Consider the following 18932-nt stretch of genomic DNA (forward strand, 5'->3'; position numbering starts at 1 on the left):
TACTACAGCTGGAAAATAATTTCTTGTAATAGACAATGACTGGCTCGAAAGGGATTAAGAAATGATTATTAAATGAAGAACTTCCTGATGATTAACTCAACAAGCATAATCTAGACACTTGGCAGAGCCTTAAATGTCTTAAATATAATTAGATATTCAAAATTTTATTGGCCTAATTAAATAACATGTAGCACTATAGACCACATTAAATAAACCATTGACGCTAAATCACATTTACAATTTTTTTGCAATCTGAAAGTATATGAGCCTAAAATCTCTTTGAGATGTACATGATCATATAGGTTGTTACACTTTGTTATAAATAAAGGCACAATGTGATTTTCGAGGTCAGATTCAATACAGTTATGTCTAAAAACTGTGGCCTCATCGTCATAGTATGTAAGTGACTTTCACATAGCAACAATGCTCTTTTCAGCAATTCTTCTATGGGAGACTTCAAAAGTGCTAAAAAATGATGAATGATCTTATGTTAGAACCTATGTAACACATGCAAAGTTTCTTGGGCACCCATATTTCATCCTCAATAAAATCCTAACCTTTGGTTATTTGGGGCTGCTCTGCTCTTGTATGATCAGACAGCCCCGGCATGCTGGATAATCAATAAAACTTCCCCTTGCTGGTTGCATGAGAAAAAAAATAAAAATAAAAAAAATAAAATCCACAGCTGTAATCATAAACAGACCTCTGACACACAAATTCAGAGTCAGAACTTCTTAAGTCACAGGCTCTCCAAGAGAAAAAGTTGGTTTGACCCTCTGATTTCACAGATGGGAAAAATAAGGTCAAGAGAGGTTGAACCAGTTAAACTCTGGCCCCAACACCAAATGGCTGGAAATCTTGCCCAGGGCATTTGAACCTGTGTCCTCTCACCTCCCCGGTGTCATATGGAAGCAAATAGCAAAGCGTGTTCAACCCCTACAAAAACAGGTGGCTGGATTGCATTTGGTCTCCAGCTTTCTCCAAATACTTGGATTTTGCCAACTCTGCTATAGCTCGCTGTGTTCAGCAGGGGACCCTGGCAACAGGAGAAATGATTGCTTTCTAATTCTCATCACAACCACAGTCATTTATTATGTAAGTTATAAATACATTTGCTGATTTTCCCTATATTTAACATCATATGTTAGCATGGAACACCTGTTACAATTAATGAGCCAATATTGGTACACTATGATTACCTAACATTCACACATAGTTCAGATTTCTTTGGTTTTTACTTGATGTCTCTTTTCCTATTCCAGGATCCCATCCAGGACAACATGTATTTTGCACCATTTTTTATTATTTCAAGTGTGTGTATATAGGGAGGGAGAGGGAGAAGATGGGAAGAAGAGGGAGAATGTGATGTGTGTGTGTGTGAGAGAGAGAGAGAGAGGGAGAAATAGTTCTCTTCTGTTCAACCTACTAAGGGCCATACTCTATGAATTCCTATTTGCATGTTCTCTAATGTAAAAGAAAGGGGCTTATGTTAATGGAGTAATCTGGAGTTTTAATTATGAGAAAAACACTGGATAAGAGAAAGGTCAGGTTAAAACAGTTGACATTTGGGTGGATGTATCTGGAAACCTGGTCTCTGATTTGAACATGAATTAACAAAACCTGGAAAGCAAGGAGCAAGGTAGAGCAGTGTGAGAATTCAAAGTTAACAAAAGGCAGTTCACATAGAACCACAGTTGATGCAGAGGAAACATGCAATGGTTGTGCCATTTGTCATCATTTACTTCAGGGGAGTTTGCATTTTTAAAAAATACACATACATGTAATGATATTCCCTTTGCCAATATTTGTGTAAAACATTTTCCAAACAAGACAGATTCATCTTACTTTGAAATGAATTGTTAGATCACAACAGAGAATGTTAAAGCGTTTGCATCCCTTATAGAAATGCCAAACATTTTACTCTGCCTGATGCTGTACTATAAATAGGGAAATTCAAATGCTAAAAATGTTTTCCAAGTTGCCAAACATAGTTCTTTAGCATCCACTTCCTAGTATGAATGACTGTTCTTCCAGAGTTTGAAAGTGAAAGCTAATTACGATTCAGAGAAGTGATGTTGCTCACATCAAAATTTAAGTGTAAAAGATATTTCCTTTATATATATATATTTCTTAGATCATATCCATTGAAACGGTTCTTTATGCAGTTACTAGTTTTATTTTGCAGTAATTAGCCTGATGACAACTGGGTTTTTAGTTAACAACTGGCAGACAGTCCCAATAGGACAAATATCATATGTTCTCCCTGATCTGTGATAACTAATAGAGCACCTAAAAGATAATCTATAGAAGTGAGATTAACACTTTGAGAGGCAATGGCTTTGAACGGTCCTGGTCTCAGACAGTTTTTTTTTTTTTTTCATACAATTTGTTGAACTCTATAGTGTAATTGTATGGGTATAAAGTTAACTGAAAATAAATGTTAGTAAAAAATAAGAATGGGAATAGGAGAGGGAGGAGGAAGAGGGGTGGGAGGGTGAGTATGGTGGGAAGAATCACTATATTCCTAAAGTTGTCTTTATGAAATGCATCAAGTTGTATTCCTTAAATAAAAGGTTTCTGGGAAAAAAATTGGCATAGCAACATCAGTATTGTTGGAAAAGCATGATGCTGATCTAATTACTTCAAATCATGTTAGCTGTATTTGGATATAATGACAGATGTCAAATTTGAATGGTAAAGTCAGAACTTGAGAACTAATAAGCCCACCAAGTAAGGGATGATACAAATATTGCCTAAATATATAAGAATGCAAGGAAATCAAATTCTTGGAAATTTTATCTGATTAAGTAGTAAAACAGGATTTCTTGAGGAAAATCATTTTTTGTGATCAAAGTACATGAGAAATAGTATTGATTTATTACTGATATTTTATGAAGTGTAAATATATATCTTGAAATAAGTAAAGAGAATATGAGTAGCATGGGGACTGCAATATTGAAAGTTATCAACATCTGATGAGGTGACCCTAGGGCAGGAATCTGTAGGAGCTGCTTCTATGATGTGGATAGAGCAAGGCAGAGCAAGAATGGCTTCATAACATTTTCCTCTAATCAGCTGACCTCCCTTGGGTCTTTAATCTTCCTTCTGCACTGACCAGGCCTCACATTATCCAATTACCAATCATCTGGTGGAGAATGGCAAAGTTCCCTTTACTAAACACAAAGAATTACTGCAACATTTCCTGATTTCAATCAAAGCTTCACCTGTTTTGACATTGCCAGCCTTCACAGAGACACTTAAAATTTTTACAGTATATAAGGAGTCACTCAAGTGAAAATATTTGACTTTAGGTAAATTATTGTTAAATTTTATATTACTTAAATAAAAGCTTTCATAATTATACTGTGAATTTTTTCCTACCTAACAAATGATGTGTCATTTTACTTATCTTAAATCACTTATATAATGAAATGTCTGACTGGGAGACATGTTTTGAAATGGCATACTAGTATATTCTTGATTTAGGGATAAATTATATAAGTTTCAAGCTATGTTCAAGACATCATCATATCAAAATAGACAATGTTGCTTTTATTATTTAATGTTTGGGCATTTTACATTGAATTAAAAATAAATCAACTTGTAATTTTTTGTTTAATTATAAAATAATACAAAAAATTGCAGGCTACTGTTTTAATTTCTCTGCAATTAATATATAATGTGTGTGTGTGTGTGTGTGTGTGTATATAGTTTTTCAGAGTACTATATTATCAGCTTATCTGGAGGAATGTGAGGAAATTTCATGGAGAAGTATAACTATGAGTTTGGGAGTAGGTATTTAGCCTATCAATTAAGACTCCTGCATCCCACATCAGAGTACCTGGGTGTAGTTCCTGGCTCCAGAGGCTAACTCCAACTTCCTGCTAAGGCAAACTCTGCAAATGACTGGTGATAGGTCAAGTAATTGGGATCCTACTGCTCACATGATTGGATTAAGTTCCAATTCTTGGTTGTGGCCTTGGCCAAGCATTGGGTGTTGAAGGTATTTGGAGTGCAACCCAGATGATGGGAGCTCTCTTGTTCTCTCTCTGCCTCTTAAATAAATAAATCAATGTAAGTATGAGGTTTTTTTAAATAATATGTGCAAGACAGTTATTATGAAAAAATGCATGGATTAAAAATTTTTGGAAATATCTTCATATTATGTTTCTAATAAATAAAAGCCAAATTGTACATGATGATTAATACTTTTTACTTTTAATTCTGTGTAGTGCAGATATCCTCATAGGCTAACATTTTACAAATATATTAAGATATTTAAGATTTGCTAAAAAAAAAAATACAATAGCCACGCACACACCACCCAGTTTAGGAAATAAACATTGTCAATGCCATGAAAAGTATGCAAGAATTTAAACCAGACAACAGCAGTGTTTAGCACTGTAACAGTACTACTTCTTGTGCTTGCTGTGTTAATGGTCTTTAATCAGTTACCCATTACATGTACAAAGGAACTGTACAAATGACAAATTACAAAAACTAATTAAAACTACCCTGGGAGTCTGCAGTGTGATATGAGTCCCAAATGCACTTGTCACCGACAGCCTCACATACTCAAAGAGATCTTCAGTTATTAACTGTTTTCTAAAACATAGCTCAGTAATCATTTTATGAATCAATAGTTTAAAAATAGAACTTGGATTTGGACCTTTATTGTCCTGAATGGTGTAAAAATCCCTGGGAGGCCTGTGAATCCCAAGGATCTGGTGAAGTGGCTGTTGGGAAACTGACCCATACTCTGACAGATGGTAGGAAACTGGAGATGAGTGGGGGAAAAGGAACTCAGGATCGTGAGAACACAGAGCAGGCAGGAGGATGCAGGAAGGGAGTCACGCCAACAACCTCTTCCCCGGACACCTTACACCTGGGGACAACAACTGAGACGCTGGGCCTCCCATCACACAACCCTGCAGGTTCTGCAGAAAGCTTTTGAGCCCAGAGAGTCGAGAACCAAACATCGCCACATAAGAGAGAACTTCAAAACGTTCATGGAAAGATGAAATTAAAAGATAATTTTAGTGCAAAAAGCTGTTATGGAATGCATGTGTAGTTTCCTCATAATATGCATCTCTCTGTGAAGCTTTGGAAGACCCCCACCTATGCCAAAGCAGAGCAGGTCTCCCACAGGTCATGGCTCGGTGAAGGAGGACGATGTGGCCGCCTGCTGCACCTGTTAGCAGGTGCACACTGTGGGAAGTGCTGGGTCAAGGCAAAGCCTGCAGAAGCCTATGCGTGTCCTGATGGCAGATGGAGAGGGATGATTAGACCCCCACCACGCGGCCCAGGAGCCTGTGGCATTGGCAAGTTGTACTTCACTGAGCCCACTCTGCACACTGGAAGAACAGGATTCACAAATGCTTCCTCTCTACAGTAAACACCACCAGGAAAAGGGTATACACTTCTGAAAAAATGCTGACAATGTGCCATGGTGTATGTGCCTCTGAGGGGGAAGTATGTGCATTTATAGATCACAAAGGGATGTGACAGAGGAGCAAGCTCTGGTGCGGCCCAGGAGGCGCCGCTGGAGTTGGGGCCGGAATGCCCCGACCCCAGAGCAGATGGCTGGATGCCAGTGCTGACTCTACATTCACTCGGCAAGTTCCAGATCCTCCCTGTGCATTAGTTTCCTCTTAAGTAAAGTGGGAAAACTAACAACAATGGTAGTCAGGGTAGTCAGGCGGACTAAATGTTTAATATTTGCAAGCACTTCGAAACAGGGCTTGGGTCATGGTAGCTGCGATATATGTGGCTGTTAAACCAGACAGCATCATTAAATGTTTACTCCGGTTTTCTGCAAATGATACACATTGCTGCTCATAACAGACAGCACCGACATATAACATAGGAAAAATGAGATTCTCACACAGCTTCTTTTTTTTTTTTTTTTTTTGACAGGCAGAATGGACAGTGAGAGAGAGAGAGAGAGACAGAGAGAAAGGTCTTCCTTCCCCCAATGGCCATGCAGCCGGCACACTATGCTGATCCGAAGGCAGGAGCCAGGTGCTTCTCCTGGTCTCCCATGGGGTGCAGGGCCCAAGCACTTGGGCCATCCTCCACTGCACTCCCTGGCCACAGCAGAGAGCTGGCCTGGAAGAGGGGCAACCGGGACAGAATCCGGCGCCCCGACCAGGACTAGAACCCGGTGTGCAGGCACTGCAGGCGGAGGATTAGCCTAGTGAGCTGCGGCGCCGTCCAAGCAGCCTCTCTTGACAAGGATACTTAGGAGGCCCGTGGACATGCTGACTCAGCTGCCTCCCAGCCCCTGTGGCTTTTAGGTGAGCTGTGGTCACCTGCTACGGACAGCCAGACTGTCACTAGCTCATGCTAGTGCCCAGGCCCTGTGTAGAGTGGTTACTGGGGACTCCAGCAGAACAGGAACAAGGTGACAGGATGAGAGACGTGGCTGCCAGAGTCACAGGTGGGCCAGGAATTACCCTGCAAGTGGTAGTGTCTCCCCTGCTCCCTAATCTGGCTGCCAGAGGCGGTGCCTCCAAGGAGTCCCTGGTGAAGGCTGGAGACGCTGGCTCTGCCTCTGCTTTCCCTCCTTCAGCGAATCTTAACTCAGGTGTTGAAAACAATTGAATAAAAATTACTTTTAAAATAGACAAAGCTGGCGCTGTGGCACAGTCAGTGAAACCGCCACCTGCAGTGCCGGCATCCCATATGGGTGCCGGATTGAGTTCTGGCTGCTCCTCTTCCTATACAGCTCTCTGCTGTGGCCTGGGAAAGCAGTAGAAGATGGCACAAGTCCCTGGGCCCCTGCACCGGCGTGGGAGACCCTGGCTCCTGGCTTTGGATCAGCGCAGCTCTGGCTGTTGCAGCCAATTGGGGAGTGAACCATCGGATGGAAGACCTCTGTGTGTGTGTGTGTGTCTTTCCTTCTCTGTGTAACTCTTTCAAGTAAATAAATAAATAAATCTTTAAAAAATAAACTAGACAAAGATGTACCCAGTAGAAACAACAATAGGAAAGAGTTTGGTGAAGTTTGATTGATTTTTCTTGGGTTCTTTGTTATTTATCTGAATTTTCCATCATACACTTATATTACCATGTCTATTTTTAAAAAGACATACCAAAGACAGGTGGCATAGCGAGTTAAGCTGTCATCTGCAGTGCTGGCATCCCATATGCATGCCAGTTTGAGTCCTGGCAGCACCACTTCCAATCCAGCTTCCTGCTAATGTGCTTGGGAAAGCAGTGGAGGATGGCTCAAGTGCTTGGGTCCCTGCACCCATGCAGGAGACCTGGATGAAGTTCCTGGCCCCTGGTTTAGGCCTGGCACAGCCATGGCTGTTGCAGCCATCTGGGGAATGAACCAGTAGGTGGAAGATCTCTCTCTCTCTCTCTCTCTCTGAGTGTATGTGTGTGTGTGTGTTTCCTCGTCTCTTTCTATAACTCTTTCACATAAATATATCTTAAAAAATAAAAATATACAAATACATCTTTAAAAATGTTGTCAAGTAATTTTATTTGTTTTGTTTTTTTTTGTTTGTTTTTTGTTTTTTTTTTTTTTTTTTTTGACAGGCAGAGTGGACAGTGAGAGAGAGAGAGACAGAGAGAAAGGTCTTCCTTTGCTGTTGGTTCACCCTCCAATGGCCGCCGCGGCCGGCGCGCTGCGGCCGGCGCACCGCGCTGATCCGATGGCAGGAGCCAGGAGCCAGGTGCTTTTCCTGGTCTCCCATGGGGTGCAGGGCCCAAGCACCTGGGCCATCCTCCACTGCACTCCCTGGCCACAGCAGAGGGCTGGCCTGGAAGAGGGGCAACCGGGACAGAATCCGGCGCCCCGACCGGGACTAGAACCCGGTGTGCCGGTGCCGCTAGGCGGAGGATTAGCCTAGTGAGCCGCAGCGCCGGCCTAAAAATGTTGTCAAGTAATTTTAAAAGAGTGAGAAATTTGACAACCACAAAGCAGATAATATACAGGAATTGTGTCATAGGGATGGAAGAAAAGATCAGTTTAGTTGCATAAAATTAACCCTTACAGAAACTACATAAATAGCTCAGAAAGGTTTGCAATAAGCTAAAGAACTATCTTTTACAGAAACCATCACAATAATAATTTTAGAAATCACTTTGTTTATATTACATAATTTTTGTAAGAATACCCAGAGTATCATCATTACAAACACAATACAAGCCAGGTTTGGGGAGTAAGGATAAAGCTCTCTTTCAGCACAAGAATGAGGGGCCCTTAAACTCGGGGTTGGTAATAGCCCTTGTACACCTGCTGTCAGGCTGCTCTGAGCAGGCTCTCCTGGGCTCTAGTCCACGCGCCCCGCCTGTGAACACAGCAGCCTGCAGCCTTGGCAGCATTTTCTGTTTTGGTAAGGAAAACACACACACACACACACACACACACAGTGCCCAGACACCTGAAGCTATCAGGAACCAATGTGAGGTGAGGTCTGTGTGCTCGATGAGAGGTGGGAACACACACCTCACTATGCTGTATGTTGCGCTTCTTCAGGCCCCAACACAGGGTCTGCACGGTGCTTTAATCCCTTCCTTTCCCCGTTGTTGCCTTTGAAGTTCTCAGTATTTGGACCCAGGATCCTCTCACACTGTTCCAAGTGGGCACTCCTGCCTGCATGCAGTCTTCACATGTGTCTTTCCCCCGCTTATCCTAAGCTGCACATTCTTACTTCTGAGAACCAACAGAAGATACGCATAGGTTTTCATCTACACCAACACTGAGTGCGGATGTATTGGGAGCAATATCAAAGCAGGTTTGGAGGTGTCCAGGAAGTACTCCTAAACTTCCATGATTTTAATTCCTCTTACTGTGTTACTTAGCTGAGCACACACTGCTCTCTTAGAGACGTCCCCCCACCCCGATGCCATACATGCATAATTCAATCATCACTGTAAGGACGCTATTTCACTCAAGTATGATTTGCATCCACAGTAAGGAGAAGCTATTAAAATATATATTTTAAAAACTTGCCACGCTGTTCTAGTGCTTAGATTTTCAGATTCCCCACTGCTCTGCTATTTTCTTACTCTGTATGCACAGCGCAGATTCTTGCCAAGACTATTACAGTGAACAAACAATGTCCTCTCTGTCAGAACAGCGAATGAATAGTATCCCAAATTCTTCTCTAATGTACAGCCTACATTCTCCCCCCCCCAGCCCCTTCACAAGAGAATAACCAGGGTAAGAACAGAGGAGGAAAACATGACTCTCCCCCTCGCCCCTCTGAAATCTCCTTCGAGAAGGCTGGGAGCTAAGCAGTGCCAATCACACATACATTTCGAAACAGAGAAAGCTGGCAAGTGTATTTTCTTTTCACTCAGAGCATATATTTTTGCATTTCTCTTTGTGCAGGTACACAAATATCTTTACAAGAAGAGGAGGAGGTGTGTTTCAGCAGATAGAATCTCAGGGCTTGGCAAAAACAGCTTTTAGCTACAAACCGAGAAGCGACGGGGCAACTTCATGGAAACGACGCAGCGATTTGTGTTCAAATATTGGCAGCTAATTCATGAACGCTGAGGCTGAGCAGGCAGACGGCTGCTTCTGTTCAGCCTTTATTCCTGCTAAGCCCACGATTCCTAAAGAAAGAGCCTAGAGTTCCTCCTCTGAGACGGAGTATGATGCACACAGATACCTTTTCTTCCTCTCTGTGTGTGTGTGTGTGTGTGCATGTGTGTGTGTCTCACACACACCCCTCCCATCCCTAAAAGAGGCATTAAGGAAACAAGTTCCCAAAAATGATTTTCTCATGAACCATGGAAAAGCTTACTTAAATATTTTCATTAGTAGAATATGGATTTACTAAAATCTTCTGGAGATGTAAGGCCTGGTGTAAAATATTTTAAGTCAGGGTTTCCCCTCCTTCCTTGTGACATGACTATAGCATGTATGTCAGTTTAACCTTTAGGGGGGATTACCCAACTCTTTGCTCATAAGAGAAGCGGCGCTGTATCTCTAAGCAAACCACTCAGGCTTTTGTTTTCACGAGAATCTGAAACCCGAGGGGAGAAGTCCCGGGAGCTTCCTCTCGCCTCCCTTTTTCCCACACATGTCTAGGGGAGCTCAGTGAATGCCAGATTCTGATGGTCTCCTCCTGGTAACACATTTAGAAGAGGCTGCGGGATACCCCCTGCCCGGCTTTCTTCTCTCCCTTCCCTCTCCCTCTTCCTCCACTCTATGTCTGACTCCAACAAAACAATTAAACCTTTGTGTATCACTGCCATTCGCAAACTCGATCGATGTGCCCCCTTCTTGCTACGATGGTAATATTTACCTTGATGAAATGTTTGGCCAAAAGAGTATTCTAAATTCTGGCAATGTCTTCCTTTGGAATCTTGTTGGGCTGAGAGTTCTCCTTTCTTTCTTGGCCTGGAATCAAAAAAAAAAAAAAAAGAAAGTTTAGGAAAAAGGCAGAATGGACAGAGACTGTGAAAGATACCTGCCTGGTCCACTGTAAAATGACAGTGTCTGCTTGCCAGATGTTGAATTTTTAACTCCTTCCTGGACAAAGCAAACTACAAGGTAGAGGCAAAACCACCAATAATAATAAATAAAATTTCTCTTTTCACGCTTTTCCTAATTTATGACAAATGGAACTGTGTCTTTATATTAAAATGCAAATAACTGTTACCCAGATTTGAGGTAAAGCACAAGACTTAATTGAAAAGAGCATCTGGGCTGGCGCCGCGGCTCACTAGGCTAATCCTCCGCCCTGCAGCGCCGGCACACTGGGTTCTAGTCCTGATCGGGGCACCGGATTCTGTCCCGGTTGCCTCTCTTCCAGGCCAGCTCTCTGCTGTGGCCAGGGAGTGCAGTGGAGGATGGCCCATGTACTTGGGCCCTGCACCTCATGGGAGACCACGATAAGTACCTGGCTCCTGCCATCGGATCAGTGTGGTGCGCCGGCCGCGGCGGCCATTGGAAGGTGAACCAACGGCAAAAGGAAGACCTTTCTCTCTGTCTCTCTCTCTCACTGTCCACTCTGCCTGTTAAAAAAATTTTAAAAAAAATGAAAAGAGCATCTATGCTTTGCGGTAAGGTATAGGTGAGATTCATTCTGAAGATTTCTTTTTAAGAGGAGACTCTTTGATGCAGGTGAACAGTCATCCACGTTGCATGCAGCTCTAACCCCAAGTTGTTCCTTCACTCATTCCACTGGGGAAATGGAGATGAGGCTTGGAGACAGAGGAAACCACAGAGATGACTTCCCTTATTCTCATTTTTTAAATTTTTAATTTATTTGACAGATAGAGTTAGAGAGAGAGACAGAGAGAAAGGTCTTCCTTCCATTGGTTCACCCCCCAAATGTCCAATACAGCTGGCACGCTGTGCTGATCCGAAGCTAGGAGCCAGGTGCTTCCTCCTGGTCTCCCACGGAGGTGCAGGGGCCCAAGCACTTGGGCCATCCTCCTCTGCCTTCCCAGGCCCCAGCAGAGAACTGGACTGGAAGAGGAGCAACTGGGACTAGAACCCGGCGCCCATATGGGATGCGGTGCCGCAGGCGGAGGATTAACCAAGTGAGCCACGGTGCTGACCCCTTCCCTTATTCTCACTCCCGACTCATCCAAGGCCAATCCTGTCTGTGGTTCTGCTCTGCCTTTGGTCCTTCCTTGACCCCCTTTTCTCACTAGATCCCTTGCATCTTTAAACTACTGTCTCCTGAATTAATTGAAGACACTATGATAGGTGTAGTGTGAGAGGGAGGAGGAGAGATGGATGGCAAGAATGAATGAACACATTTACAATTTAACAAGAATATCCTGACTGTTGAGTAAGATTTAGAATCCTCCAATTATTTTAACAGATCAAGGGACAATACTCGATCTTCAGTATTAAAAACTCAATAGAACATGAGCCTTCCAGATTTACATGTGCCGAAGCTTTGTCAAGACCATACATTATTGTCTTAGCTGGAGTGTTGCTTTTTTGCACAGTGGAGTCAGCACGTTATTTACTTTATCTTGAGGACATCTAGTGCTTCCCTGACAGTTGAGAAATGGCTGCTTTTTGTTTGTTACTACATTCAACCACGTTATTATGTTCTCCTTTTTTTTTTTCTTTTTAAAATAAATCTAAAAAGATCAGAACAACACACACACTGTCGTGGGCTGTCTTCCTTCAACCTGACTCCAGGTCTTTCCACTGTCAATCATACAAACTAAGAGAAGAGCATGTGACTAGGTGCAGGGCTTGGCAGACAACTGAGTTCCCAGCTATCATTCTACTCTTTCATTAGATTTCATGTCAAATCTGCTTCCAACCCCCTGCCACACAGATATATTTAGACGTGAATTTCAACCATAAATGCCACTTCTCCATGTCTTCATAGACCCTCCAAGTTAGAAATATGAGCAAGATTTGATTATCTAAATTAAAATGCTACAGTAAAAAAATACAACATTTTTCTTGAAATGCCAAATCCTATAAATGTGTTTTAGCAATAATGCATTTTTTAAAGATGTATTTATTTTGAAAGCATTACAGAGAGAGGGGGAGAGACAGAGAGACCTTAAATTTGCTGGTTCACTCCAAAGATGACTGCAAGGCCCATGCTGGGCCAGGCTGAAGCCAGAGCCCTGAGCTTTATCTGGGTCTTCCATTTGGGTAGCAGGCCCTTAACACTTGGGCCATCTTCTCCTGCTTTTCCCAAGCTATTAACAGGGAGCTGTATTAGAAGTGGAGTAGCTGGGACTCGAACTGATGCCCATATGGGATGTTGGCATAGTAGGTGGTGGCTTTACTCACTATGCCACAGCACCAGCCCCAGCAATATGTTGATCTACTTTTTCTATTAGTAGATACGAGTAGAGTTGGATTTGAAAATTGAACATGACAGTAAATTTAGTAACATAAAATTGATGCAGAATTTTGTATCTTCAGAATAGACACTTCATGAATTAAAAATATTCCAAGGAAACAAAAATATAAAGACAGAGTAGTACCACCAAAAAGACAGACATATGGATCAATGAGATAGAACTTAGCATCCAGAAATAAGCTCATATAAATTCCTTCAATAATGCAGCCAATTGATTTTTTTGACAGGGATGCCAAGGCAATTCAATGTTTTCATATAAGAGTTCTGCAGTTTTAACTCTTATATTTACGTGCTTCTTACAATTTGTGCTAAGTTTTTCCTACAGCCGGAGTTAAGCTCCACTTTTGCTTTTTTTGCATAGGGCCCTCTAGTTGTTGAAATGATTATTCCACCCCCATCCTTTATTATATCATCCCATTTATAAGAAATGTCTAAATTGGGCAAATGCATAGCATAGAGTAGACTAATGGTTGCTTAGGCCTGGAGGAGATAGGAAGTGGAAAGGAGATCACAGCTAAGTAGTAATGCAAAGCTTCTAAGATTGATGGCTGCACAACTCTGAAAATATGCTAAAACCACTACATTGTATACTTTTTAAAAAGACATATTTGAAAGGTAGAGCAACAGAGAGAAGGAGAGACAAATAGATTTCATCCACTCCCCAAATGGCTTCATTTCCCAAATGGCCACGATGCTAGGGCTGAGCCAGGCGGAGGCCAGGAACCAGGAATCAGGGTCTGTCTCATGGGTCTCAGGGACACTTGGCCCATCAACCACTGCCTTCCAGGTGCATCCACAGGAAGCTAGATCAGAAGCAGAGCAGCCAGAACTCAAACTGTCACTCTGATATGGATTTTGGCATTGCAAGCAGTGGTTTAACCCATTCTGCCACAACGCTGGACACTGTTTACTTCAATAAGTGATTTTATCGGGGGTGGTGGTGGTGGTTACCAGTTTTCTTGAGATACAATTCACATACCATACTATTCACTCATTTAACATGTCCAATGTGGTGGATTTTAGCATATCCAGAGTCCTTTTTTTTCCTACTTTTTGTGCAGTTTTTGTGAGGACTGTTAGCAGGTTCTTCACACTGATAATGACATTCATGAGAAGACCCAAACAAGTCAACTCTGGAAGTTCATGATGTGTTTTGCCAAGTAGCTTGAAGGCTTGTTTCAGCTAAAGCCCCTCAGAGTAACTGAAATGGAATCCAATTTCTGGGGCCCTGGGACCCTGAGGGACGAGATAGGCACCTGATCAACAACTTGGTTGGGGTCCCCATTGGCATCATTTCCTTGTTCCCAGCTCACAATAGGGCTGCCCAGAATCAGAAAGGATTTACCAAAACAAGATGAAATCAGCAGATGAAAGAGCTACCTGTACCCCCATGTTCACTGCAGCTAAATTCACAGCCACTAAGATATGGAATCAACCCAGATGGTTGATGGTGACTGGATAAAGAAATTATGGTGGGGCCTGTGCTGTGGCATAGCAGGTAAAGCTGCTACCTGTGGTGCTGGCATCCCATATGGGCACTGGTTCAAGTCCCAGCTGTTCCACTTCCGATCCAGCTCTCTGATATGGCCTACGAAAGTAGTAGAAGATGGCCCAAGTCCATAGGCCCCTGCACTTGTGTGTGAGGCCCAGAGGAAGCTCCTGGCTCCTGGCTTTGGATTGGTCCAGCTCCGGCTGTTGAAGCCAATTGGGGAGTGAACAGCGGATGGAAGACCTCTCTCTCTCTGCCTCTCCTTCTCTCTGTGTGTTACTGTGACTTTCAAATAAATAAATCTTAAAAAAAAGAAATTATGGTATATATACACACTATGGAATACTATACAATGGTAAAAACAAAATGAAATTCTGTCTTTTTCAACAAAATAGATGCAACTGGAAACCTTAGTGAAATAAGCCAGTCCCAAAAAGACAGATATCATGCTCTCCCTGATCTATGGTAAGTAATAGACTACCAAAAATACAATGCATAGAGATGAAATTGACATTTTGAGAGTCGATCATTGTTCACAGCCCTTGTCTCTACTGTTGAGCGACAGTGTTTTTTTTCCCTCATACTAGTTGTTGAACTCTTTACTTAGTGTAGGGTTAATCCTATGAGTATAAAGTAAATTGAAAATAGATCTTTGTAAAAATTAGGAGTCAGCCTAGGAGAGGGAGAAGGAAGAAGAGTGGGGGCTTGGGCAGGAGGGAGGGTAGGATGGAAAGTATCACTATGTTTCTGAATCTATATGTATGAAATACATGAAATTTGTATACGTTAAATAAAATTTTTTTAAAAAGAGAAAGGATTCCTTCAGGTGGGGGAAGCCCTCCATTATGGAAGGGAATTCAACATAGACTACAGTAGTAGGTCTAAGTTTTGTTTACTGGGTTCTTCACATTGCAACATGGATAAAGGAAGGTATCTAATTAGATGACATTTGCAGGTGTGAAGTATCCCTTTGTCCATCACCAGGCACCTGCCAGCCTATTCCCCTCTCCATCTTCAGGGACTGTAAGGCGGAGTAGCTTTATTATAGCAATACTCGCACATTCACCCTCAATTTTAAAAATTAATTCACTCACTCAGCAAACAGGTGCTCAGTGATTACTAGACTCTGGTTGCTGGGATTCATTCAGGGCTCAGTACTTGCATACACAGGAGCACAACGAATGAAACTGGGAAGGTCAGGTCTAAGTATCATGGGAGGTTGGGAGTCATTCCTAGGATACCAGGTCCTGCATCTAGAGGGCAATAAGGGCCACCTGGAACACACAGGCGGTCATCCTAGTGGTCAGCACTAGGCCATACCATCTCAGCATGGGAAGCTGAAGTGCAACACACGTTCAGCCAGCACTGGGCAAGACTCTACCATGGTCAGGCACAGATGCAGCCTGGTCAGTGGCACGCTCCATTGGACTGCAGGGTAGGTTTAAGGATCTTCAGGGGTTCCTGCTCTCATCACAACAAATTCAGACTCAGGGAGGCCAAGATGAGGCATGTAAAAGGAACAGACAGTTAAAAAACAGGGAAGGCAGGAGATATCCTGGGGGCTTGGGGCTGACAGTTTCATTTTCTGGTTCTAAGTGACCAAGATCACATGCAATTCCCCCAGAGTTTTTTTTTTTTTTTTTTTTTTTTTTCAACCAGCTGGGGTACCCTGTTGACTCATATGGATCCTATACTTGACCAAAATGCAATCTTGATTTCATTTCAGTGCAGCGTTGCTAAGTCACATCTCTACTCACTGCCCTTTTGCAATTTAACAGGGAGAGAAGGGTGTTTACAGTGATCTCTGTGCCATTTCTGCTTCTTGGATTTGGGTCACTGCACTGAAAGTCCTAAATTCTCTTTCTGTCATCTGTGACATTAGCCATCTCTCCCAGCGTTGGGCCATGCATTTACAGAGTTTTACCCCAGTGAGACCTAATGTTGACTGAGACAGGAGCAGGATAAAACACCAAACACCTTCTTCCAGGAAGGCAGCAATTTATTAGCCAGTTCCCTCTGGGTGTAACTACCACACCAGTTGTTAACCCAGCTAATTATACACACCTCCTGTTTGTCTAAGCAGTGAATATTTGATGATCTACTTCTGATACCCAAAACAATATCCACAAATGAATGTGTGGTATTTCTCATTCATCTACCTAAATTCCATGATGGGTTTAACAAATTATCAGTACACTGGAGATCAACCTCAAAGCACAGATACTTCCTTTCATTAAAATTTCAATATTCAGCCCTCATAGGAAGCATGAAAGAAAGCTATATTAAACATGCTTCTGGTACAGCAATGGAAGAAGTAGCTAAAGACAGTGCATATGGGCTATGATCCACTGTGAAGTGTTGGAAAAACATAGCTAACAATGTGTTTCTCTCCCTCATCCGAGTAGGCTTTTTTCCTGGGCGGCTCTTCTTCCCTTGCTAAAGCTCCCTTGTGTTTTCTGGCCAGTTCTTTTGGCTGATTCTCCCAGCTGTGCCTTCCCCCCGTCTCCCTGGCCCCCAACCCCAGCTGCTATGGCTCACAATTCCAGCCGTGCTGGTATTTACTGTGTTAACAGTTCTAGTCTTCGTGCCATCTGATGTCTCCTGCTTCATTTCTCACACACTTGAACAGCTGAACTCCCCGGTGGACCCAAAGCAACAGTCCATTAAGAGAAAAATGCTTTCTGGGTTTTATTCTCTGCGTGGAAAACAGAAAAATGGAAAAGGCAAGAAGTGATAGTTCAGAGAAGTGCCAAAGAGAGGCCACTGGGAAGATAAGATGAAAGGAGGGGAAAATAATCAGATTTTTTAAAGTCATCAAAAAGATTATAAATATGACACTGGGAAAATAGTTCCTTTGGAAAATCCTCTTAAATGGTACGGTTTAATGAAAATAATCCCCCTTCCAAGAGGAGCATATTTTCCTTCAATTTTAGGGAGCCGATGATGAAAATCCCTAAACATGTAACCTCAGACTATCTACAGTATACACGACTTGTGGAAAATAGATACCATTAGAATACATATATTAAGCTATTAACAATGACATTTTCTTATGAAAATCTTCGATTTATAAGTATGTTACCTGGAAAGAAGCTTAAAATGACACGACTTAGTACAGCCTTATCTGTAGCATGCATCCCAAGTATGGCTTGGATATGAATTTCTTGCAGTTTTACTATAAGCAGGGAAATAATCAAAATACCAAATGCCTTAACAGGATACACACACACCCACCCACACACACATCCCTTTCTCGTGGGCAAAGAATAATTTATAATATGCACATTCAATATATTTAAGGAAAGTTTTATGATATGCTTCTCAGACACCTGAACATAAAGCAAGGTGGCATATATACAAATAATAAAAAGATTAATTTCATTACTTAAATGTTGCTTTGGTGAACAGAAAATATATACATTGATTCCTTCCATTACGACTTTGTAGATTGGTAGTAAATGAAATATTTAAACATATTTTTCTTCAGATGATGTAAACATACATAGAATAATAAGTGGCCCAACCAAAGAAATTCATTCACTTACTTTCTTAGTCACTTGTCGGTGTTATTTCCTTACTCATGAAATAAGATCAAAAAGTGAGATTATTCCAGTCTCTTCCACTTCACATCCTTGGGAAGCTGACTCTTGGCCTGGGACTTTTGCTGCCATTTGGAGAGTCAACATATGTTCTTACCTCATGCAGATGGCCCACACCACCTCTGTCTCATGAGGGGCACTTCAGAGTAGCCAGCTGGTGCACTGTTGTGCCCATCACAGAGCCCAAGAGCCCTCCAAGTCCATGGGAGTCTACTTCCTCCCAGAAGCCCCAGCCACAGAGTCAGCTCAGCATAGAAAGGGTCATTCCCTCCATCCCAGAGGTCCTACAGAACTGGCTGAGCCATCTGTGTGGACCTGGTTCTGCCTACAGTATGGCAGAAGGAAGTGCATGTGAGCCCCAGGAATCTGCCTGGCAGAATCCCACATTTTGCAAGATTGCTGTTTGCTGAGTGAGCTTCAGAGGGGCTGAGTGGGGCTGAGGGTGAATGGGGGCTAGGTTAGTTTGGCATTTTGTAGATGGCCTATATGGGACCAAGTAACCTTATAGTTTCTTTCTCTAAACATGTACAGATGGATTGTATATGACAGTTCCCTATTATCCCACAGGACATGCATTCTAGGGTCCCTGGTGGATGCCTGAAACTACAGAGAGCACTCCACCCCGTATACACTATGGTTCCTCCTATACATACATATCAATGCTAATATTTAATTTATAAATTAGATGAGAGATTAACAACAATAGAGTGATCATATCAAAATCCTGTGATAAAATCTGTTTAAAATGTATGAATTGATTATTTCTGGAATTTCCCATTTAACATTTTCAAATTATGGTTGATCATGAAACTGTGGATAAAGGGGGGCTTCTATGTTGATCTCTCTCTCTCTCTCTCTCACACACACACACACATACACACACAGCCACTTCAATCTTGGACCGTGAACACTGCCTGCATATAGCCCACCAGAATCGTTTCTGCCTGCACACAGCCCACCAGAATTCTGCCATTGATAACATGTCCACGTGGCCATTCTCTAGTGACCTAGAGCTAGTCTTGTGAGTTGCTG

The sequence above is a fragment of the Oryctolagus cuniculus genome, chromosome 6 (genome assembly GCF_964237555.1).
Source record: "Oryctolagus cuniculus chromosome 6, mOryCun1.1, whole genome shotgun sequence".
In the NCBI taxonomy this organism is placed as follows: domain Eukaryota; kingdom Metazoa; phylum Chordata; class Mammalia; order Lagomorpha; family Leporidae; genus Oryctolagus; species Oryctolagus cuniculus.